The sequence below is a fragment of the Equus przewalskii genome, chromosome 31 (genome assembly GCF_037783145.1).
Source record: "Equus przewalskii isolate Varuska chromosome 31, EquPr2, whole genome shotgun sequence".
NCBI lineage: Eukaryota > Metazoa > Chordata > Mammalia > Perissodactyla > Equidae > Equus > Equus przewalskii.
This window is the reverse complement of record NC_091861.1, coordinates 8978263-8987502: the sequence shown is the minus strand read 5'-3', so window position 1 is coordinate 8987502 and position 9240 is coordinate 8978263.

The window sequence follows — 9240 nt, the reverse complement described above, 5'->3', positions numbered from 1 at the left end:
AATTAAAAATTTTAAAGACTAGTAGGTAATTATTCATAAAGTTTAAAAAGCTGTTGAAAAGGTCCCTGGACTTGGTTAATTTTTTTTAATTTTAAAATTGTAATGTTTCCTGAATAATACTAAATTTATAGGCGAATGTGAAACATTAAAAGCTGTACCCTAATTAAAAAAAAAAAGTAGTTGGCTGACTGAGCGCATGAATGCCAGTCATTAACAACAAAAGAGCAAAACAGTAGCTCTTAGCTTCTTTCTGTGGCTTGTGGAGGAGTGCTTGGCTAAATCAGGACTGACAATCTTTGGGACTTGCTGGTTCCTTTAGTACTAATGGGGTTTGTGTCTTCACACACAGGAGCAGTCTTCCCATGTACGTTTCTGAAACAGAAGGATGTCCACTTTCCTGCTGCCTCAGAACATCTTTTTCTCTATCCCCCAATTATTGACAAATATTATGGAAATAGATATAAATAGATGTGTTCATAAGACTTAGCCACAGAGTTTCAACAATGCTGTGCTTTTCATTTTGTTTCCTAGTGTTCCCCCCTTCCATTCTTTCTTTCCTGTGATGCCACATGTCCACAGCAGAGCTTCTGTAATAAGAAAATACTATTAAGAGCTAACACTTAGCAGGCATTGTTTTAAGTTCTGTAGATATATTGTACAATTTTAATCTTCTCATCAACCTCATGAGTTATGTTCTGTTATTACCCCCATTTTACAGATGGTAAACCGAAGCACAGAAAACTAGGGGTCACATAGCTGGTGTGTGGGAAAGCTGGGTGCTCAGCCCCTGCACCATACTACTCTTCAGAGACAGCCGGTATCAGTCCGAAAAGTCCCTGTTGTTTAAATTCCTAGGGGTCAAAAGAAGAAATGGAGTCAGTCCTATAAATTAATTTCTGAACTGTGCCCTTTTTGTGTATAGGAAACCTTGGTCCCTCACCTTGGAAGCGCTCATCTTTCATCAGCCTAATTAGTAGTAGATAAGTGAGCCCATGAGGGACAGTAAAAGATTTTCCTTCCTCCAGAAGTTACCACAGAGAGGGCCTGAAAGCTTGTTATCAAAGATACGTTTTTCCAAGAAGTCCTTGCTGAAATGCAGCATTTTGCCTGGAAGGGGTAGCACACTAAGCTGGGTGTAGCCTGGAGATTTGTTTATCAATTTAGCAGATTTCACCTTGAAATGGTGAGTGAGGGCCAGAAGGAAGGGGTGAGTTTTCTTTCCCTGTGAACTGAGAAAGCTCCAAACCCAGAGGGCCTCCAGGGAGACACCGTAAGTCAAGAGGCCCTTGCCAGCTTATTTGTGCGCCCACTTGTATCCATCTAATGAAAGTCTAACTGTGTAAGCGTAGGCTAGTCTAGGATCCTGGAATAAGAAAGAGCCAGACTTGATTTCTACAGGAATTCCTGCTTGATTACTTGATTCCATTAGCAGCTCCAGCCAGGTCAGCTGGCAAAGGCAGCCACAGGTATCTAACTGAGATGAGGCTGGATAGCATCAGCTTAATATCGAGGGATAAGACAGGAAGGGTGAGCTCTGGGGGGCTGCAGGAGCTTCTGTGAAGGGTCTGCTCTTTGAGGAAGGGTAGCCAGGCTGCTAAAGACTTCACACTGGCATATACCCCAAAGAATATGTGGAAATGATTGCTCTGCCATATCGGGCCCCTAGTAAATGTTTCTTTTTTAACTGCTTCTCCAGGAGTAGGCACACTGTCTCCTATGCTGGTCAGTGTGCAGACGTGGCATGGGTTCTCCTCTGTGTCAGAGACTGCGTGGGTAATGAGTGAACGGCCAAGATGACTTCTTGAGGTCCTTGTAGCCTAAGGGTTCAATGTTCATGGTTTCCACTGTCACTACATAATATTATTTGATTAGGTTGGGGAGGGGTAGAAGAGAGGAGTCATAAATAGTCCCAAAGCATAAAACCTTGGCTATGCTATCACTTTAAAAAATGTTTTATTGTGCAAGATTTTAAACATACGCAAAGGTAGAGCATAGTACAGCAATTCCCACGTGCCCACCATCCAGCAGCAACAGTCATCAACTCCTCTGCTCTTTATCCACCCTCCCTCCTCTGAGTATTTTGAAGCCAATCCGAGATATTATTTTATTTATAGCCTATGTATTTATGCTTCAGAATATAGCTCTAAAAGATAAGAGCTCTTTTTGAAAACGTTGCCACAATACCATGATTACACCTAAAAAACTAATAATGCCTTAATTATCATCACATATGCAGTAAGTGTTCAAATTTCCCCAACTGTCTCACAAATTCTTTTTTAACAGTTGGCTCATATGAAGCAAGATCCAAATAGGGTCCACACGTTGCATTTGGTTGATATATTTCTAAATTCTCTCTTTTTTAGGAAACACTTTTATTAAAGTATAATATAGAGAGAGGAGTGCACAAATCCTTAAGTGTACAACTCAGTGAATTTTTTTCCTGTGAAACCACCACCCATGCCATGAAACAGAACATTACCAAGACCCCACTAGGATCTTAGTGTAGCTTTAATTTGCATTTCTCTGATGACTAATGATGTTGAGCCCTTTTTAAATATTTTTGGGGGCCATTTGGATATTCTCTTTTATGAAGTGCCTTTTAAAGTCTTTTGCTCTTCCCACCTTTTGAAATTGTATTTCCTTTGTCTTATTGATTTGTGGAATTCTTTATATATTCTGGATATGAGTCCTTTGTTGGATATATGTTCTGCAAATTTCTTCTCCCAATGGGTGCTTTGCTTTCACTCTCTTAATGGTGTCTTGATGAGCAGAAGTTCTTAATGAAATCCAATACATCATTATTCCCTTTATGCTTTGTGCTTTTCATGTCCTACTTTAGAAGTCATTTCCTGTCCTCAAGGGCATGAAGATATTCTCCTAAGTTATGCTCTGGAAGTTTCACTGTTTTGCCTTTCCAATTTATGTCTACACTTCTTCCCGAATTTAGTGTTGTGACTGGTGTGAGATAGGAGTCAAGGTTCATTTGTTTTTCCATGTGGATATCCAGATGACCAAGTGCCATTTTGAAACGACTGTCTTTCCCACTCTGTCCTGTGTTGATACCATTAGCATAAATTAGAGGCTTGTACATATGTAGGTCTTTTTCTAAACTCTCTTTCTTCTATCAGTCTATTTGTATATCTTTTTACTTTAATTGACAAAGTTTGTGCTACTGCCATGCTGACTTAATTGCTGTAATTTTATAATAAGTTTTGCCATCTGGTAGTGTACATCTTTCAGCTCTGTTTTTTCCTTCAAGATTCTCTTGGCCATTCTTGGCCCTTTGCATTCTGTAGAAAAAATAGAATCATCTTGTCAGTTTCCACAAAAAGTTGCTCAGATTTTGACTGGAACTGAATAAAATTTATAGATCGATTTGGGGAGAACAAGTATCTTTATATAATATTCAATCTTTGTGTCTGGGAATATGGAATATTTCTCCATTTATATAGGTCTTTTAAAACTTTTCTTAGTATTGTATCTTGATCTTCTGGCTAGGTCTTACATGTCTTTTATTAGATTTATTCCTATATATTGGATGTTTTTTGATGCTAATGTAAATGGTATCGTGTTTAAAATTTCATTTTCCTCTTGCTGTCCTAATGTTAAGACTACTGACAGATACTTCATTATCAAAGATAGATTTAAAAAGTCCATATCAGAATTATTCTTTAGTCTTGAATTTAGCATGTTTTTACAGATTTTACTTGTTTTCCACTTACAAATAATTTCGCAATACATCTGGTCTTTCATTCTTTTACAGGATCATATTTAAACCCTCCCTTTGGAAGAATCGGGAAGAGGGTGGCTCCAGAAGTCTGTTTAGGTGAGAAACGAAGGATTCTCCTGGGAAGAACACATCCTAAGGGAGTGGGAGCCAGGCCGGACCCACTTGACCTTGTAACGGTCTCCCACCTTGAAGGAGGGAGACCGTGTAGTGTCTTACTCATTTGTCTTCTAGCCTGGGTGCCCAGGGACTCATGTCTCAGTCCTTTGGAGGATGGTGTGAGAAGAGAGGACTGCAAGTAAAAAAATGCAAAGAACTCTTTTACTGGTAATTTCAGAAAACACGGGGCATAAGCTGTACTGCTTTGTGATCCCTTTGATATCATATTACAAAAGGACGGCATTGTCTCTCATCTTATGTCAGAACTCCTGTAGCTTTGGCACTCTGTGGCAGGACCTACCAGAGGCTTCCCCAGTGCCAGTAGGAGCAGTGGTAGTAGGAATAATAGCTTACATGTTTAGTGCTTGCTGTGTGCTAGGGACTAGTCTAAGCCTTTTATAAGTGTTAAGTCATTTAATCATCACAACCACCCCTGAGGTGGGTTAGATAATATTACTCTTATTCTACAAGGGCAGAAACTGAGGAACAGAGAGGCAAGATAACTTGCCCCTGGTCACCCAGCTCACAAATGGCAAAGCTGGGATTCAAGTCCAAGCTGGTAGGCACCAGAGCCCATGCTCTTAATGTTATATAGCCTCTCAGGTGGCAGCAGCAGCAGATGGGGGCCAGAGGAGGAGAAAGGAATAAACTGGGGTCCCTGCAGGCTGTCTGGCCAGAGAGCCGACTGTGCTTGCTTTCCAGCACCTGTGAGCCATCCCTTGAGGCCTCTGAGAAGTCTCTTGGGATGGGAGTAGGGGCTGCTTCAGTGGGGTCTCGGGGCTAAATTAGCAATTAAGGTCAAGAGAAGTGAAACCTAGGTGAGGGCATCATAATTTGATCTTTAGATCAGATTTTACAGACTTAAGAAACATTACATTGGTTTGTTTTTCAACTTTTATCACCTTAAAATTTCCTTGGAGTAAGTGGAATCATGACTTCTGGTCTGTTCATTCTCTAAGGTGACAGGCACATCTATATTTAGACCAATAGTCATGCTTCTGTGGTGATGGATCAGTGTGTGCCTCCAAAAATGGCTGTGCATTGAAATAATAACACGTGGATCTTTAGGAACAGAGAAACCATCAACATTGTAGATTTGATGCACACACATTAGAGGGACTTCCATACAAATTTACTTATTAAGCAGATAAACTAACATCTGTGCTAGGACCATACATAGCCACTTGGGCAAGTGTCCATGAGCTCATGTAAGCAAGCCGACTTGGATTCTACCATGTCACAAACAGAAGGAATTTAGGGCTTCACAGGCCTAAAGCATGAAAACCGTTCATTTTGATGACAAAAACCACAACCTGGGATTTTCTTTAACCCTGTCCTTTCTCTCACCTCCCGCATTTCGGCTGTCACTAAGCTCCACTGATCTATACTTTTTCAAGTCTGTCTCCTCTCTTCCCTCTCCATTACCACTACTGGTTGGGATCCTTGACATTTTTGCACCTGGACTGGACAATAAGCTCCTGAATACTTTGTTCTTTTCTCTAATTAGTTGCCTTCACTGCCCCTAAAGTTATCTTTATAAGGCATAACACCATCAGGTCACTTTCCTACTTAAAAATATCTCCAGGGCTCCTACTGCTTAGAAGATTTAACCAGTGGCCAGAGACTGGTGTACCAGGCTCCTTGAGAACTGGCTCATGCCTCTATTTCAGGCCCCAGCTCCCTCATTCCTTCACCTGTGGACCAACGGTTCCAGACCTGCTGGGACTTTTGGAAGCCATGCTCTCCCTTCAGACTTGGTGCCTTTGTGGTGATGTTTCTCAGCAGGGGGCCTTCCCTGCCACCCCTCTTCTCACCTTTGTCCTCTCGGCCAACTCTTAAGTTTCCTTAGAGATGGCCCTCATACTCCTCTGGGGTAGAAGGCTGGTACACTTCTATAGCATTTCTCTCCCCCTACTGCACTGTCTAAATGTGTCTTCCCCGGTAGTCTGTGGAGTCCTCGAAAGAGGATTTCACTCCTCATTGTGTTCCCGCTGTGCACCAGAGGCACTTCACAGCTATTTGCTGGATGGATTCTTCATTCATCCAACCATCCATTCATTTTCTCGACTAGTATTTATCCAGCACTTGCTGTATGCGGGGCACTGTTCTAGCTGCTGGAAACAGGACGTGAACAAGACACAAAATCTTTATTTCCATGGGGCTTATATACTAGTGAGGGGAGACAGGCAATACGGAAAGAGATAAACAGGAAGTAAATCAGGTGGTGCGAAGCGCCAGGCCGAGAATTAAAGTAGGGTCATGTGACATGGAGCGCGTGGGTGAATAGTTTATATCGGATGGGCAGAGAGGGCCTCTCCGAGGGACACCCTGGAGGCTGAGAGCTGAATGAGCAACCCTTGTGAAGGTCAGGGGAAAGAGCATTCCAGGCAGAGGGCACAGATGATACCAAGGCCTTAGGGTAAGAATGAGCTGGCTTGGAATAAATACTGGTACCTAAAGCCAGGGCAGTAACGGCACCATGAAGAAAATGCCATAAGAGACAGAGCTGAAGAGATAGAGCATAGCTGGTTTAGGAGTCGAAGGTAATTCATCCTTTAAAACATACTAGATACTTACTGGTAGCTGCTAATAGCAAAATTAAAAGGGCTTGTTGTTCACAACTGATGCGCGAAAGCACTTAAGAGTGAAGGTGCCAAATGCCCCTCCCCACTTCACCTGCGGGCAGGCTCTCTGTCAGGAAGGCCTGTGTGGAGAAGCTGCCCGGTTACAATCCACTCGGCTTTCTTTTCTTCTTTGGGCCTTCAGTTTGCCCAAGCCACGCAGTTAATATAACCACCAGAAGGTGAACACTTTCATTTGCTCCGAAATGTGGCTGTTTTTAACCTGTACAGTAGGGAAGGGCCCTTAATTGACCCATCCCTCATTATTTTCCAGCTTAATATTTTTCATTCCCTTCCTGTGCTCCCTTAAAAAAAAGGTACCGTGTCTGAAATCCTGTGTGCTTTTGTGCAGGGCGAGCCGTGTGCTCATGTCCACACGTGGGTCACAGCCGAGGGTTGTGTAACAAGAGCCGCGCCGAGGATAGTTGGCTCATGCAGAAGGCCACGATGTGGCAGCTACAGAGCTCATCGCAGGTAGGCTGAGCATGAACTTGAAAAGGAAGAGTCGTGGCTCAGGGCTGCCTGTTGGTCAGCTTTGTTTTCTGACTCACTGTTCCCTTGAAACCCTGGGTTTGGGTTCGAAAGACCCAAGAGAGTTCTGTTTCATAGAAGAGTGCTCCCTGCCACAGTCGTGATATACTGGAGATATACAATTTTTATTTTCCCCAGTGGGTGGGTAGCTATCACAGAGCAGATCTGATCTGGCCTGATAACAGTGTTCACATTCTTGTGGTTATGTTAACCAAGTGGCTTGGCCACACCGAGGCCATGTCTAGACAGCGTAATAGACGCTGCTATGGCACAATGATCTATTTTTTGTGGGTTTCCCCCCTTTTAATTCTGTTCCTGGTTATTCTTGTGGGAATTGGCCATCTAGAAAACTGATTTAACCTTATAGTGTAATGATTTAGGATTGAAAGGAATTTGGACCTGTAAACTTTTCAGACAAGGTAACTGAGGCCCAGGATGGTTAGGTGTCTTGCCCAGGCACAGAGGGGGTTGGCGTCAGAGCTGGGTCTGAGAGTCTTGGGTTCCTGACTTCCACGGTAGTTCTATTCCCAGTCACACTGCCTTCAGTCATTAAAGGAAGGTAGCAAAGTGGCAACCTAATGACTGTTTTGGGTTTTTTTATGCTAATAGTCCGTATTTAAAAATTGGGAAATTGTCCATAGGAATCTGGATTTCTGGTTTCTACAAAAAGACTTTGGCCCAGACTTCTGCAAGACTAACTTTTGGCATTAATGGGGGCTTCCACCTTTGTACAGCTTCTGTGCTCTCCAGTTCGTCACAGTCTCCACTGCTCCATATTGCCTCCCAAATGTTGAGATTGACTGTCAGCTGCCATTTATGGTCAAACGTGTGCTGTTATATTTTTGATAGTAGAATTAAGAGGAAAGTGAGCTATTTCTCATACTCATGTCTCTATAAAAGGAGGGCTCTATTTCAAGAAGAACGGATATTTTAAAAAGCAAAGTATTTCAGGGCCAAAGGAATACAACTCAAGATAGTATTATGAAACAAATCTATTTGGTACTTCTAGGCACTGGAAGTTACAACTGTGGTGTTAGACTCTTAATGCCATAATCAAAAGAACACTGGATACGTCTTTTTGCCATGAGATTGTGGTATATGTTTGATAAATTTTGAAAGGAGATTTTCATAGCATGAAGTGGAGAAAAGTGGAATAAAGAGAGAAAATGGACCCTTCTCTCCCCATGCCCCATGGGAGACCTGTTAAACATGAGGTCGGTTTGTTTAGACACTGAGTCGAGTTGTCCAGAAGATGGTGCGTTAAGAACTCTTCATGTTGACTTTCGGCAGGATTCTCTCGAACCGTTCTGCTGTGATCTGATCATATGGCAGCAGAGCAAGTGGGGAAGTCGGAACTGAGAGTTCCTCTGCCCTTTGCTGAAATAGCAGTGAAATTGCTTAAAGGAAATGCACTATATTGCTCTGAGAAATAAATTGTAAATAGGCAACGCCCAAAATGTACCACACTTGCGGTTCCTTGAATAACAGCTGCCGTGCTTTACCTCCCCAATATTGGGAATAGAACCATTTACACGCTCATTTCTACCTGTCAAATTTTTTCTGGTCTCTGCTTCTAGCTATCCTTCAGCTCTACCAACTAGTTTTTCTTTTGCGAAGCCAGGAGGCTCCATAAAGGTTAAAAACAATTGAGGCATCTTGTGTTGAAGATAATTGAAATGTCATGAACCTTCTGGGGAGCAGAAGAACTAGTTCTCTCTTGTTTCTATTGGTTCAGTCTGTTTGCTTTTCTGGTACCCGTGGCTGAAGCTTGGGCCGGGAGGCCTGCGGAGGAGTGTTTCCGCTGGAGTTTCGACAAGCACAGCCATTCGTCACTGCCTCGGAAGCTGCTTGGCCACACAGGTAAGGAGGGCTCCCTCATGGGAGGGATAATTATGGTCAGTGACCTCTGAGCTTTTAGCTTGGCCTTACTCTGCACCCAAACCCCTGTCTGATTCAGGAAGTCTTCTATTTTTGTGTGCGCACATCAATGATTTCCTTACTTGCTTTATAGAAGGGAAACAGCCTCGGGGACTGGTGAGGTGACAAGATTCTGAATCAAGCCTTTTGCCTGGCCAAGCGCATGGCTTGGAGGTGGAGCCTCCGTGGAAGAGGGATTAAGTAGAGGGAGGAGTCGCTGTCATTAGGATACCAAACGAATGGCCAAACCAAACAGAACCGCCCACCTCCCTCTGACTCGCTCAC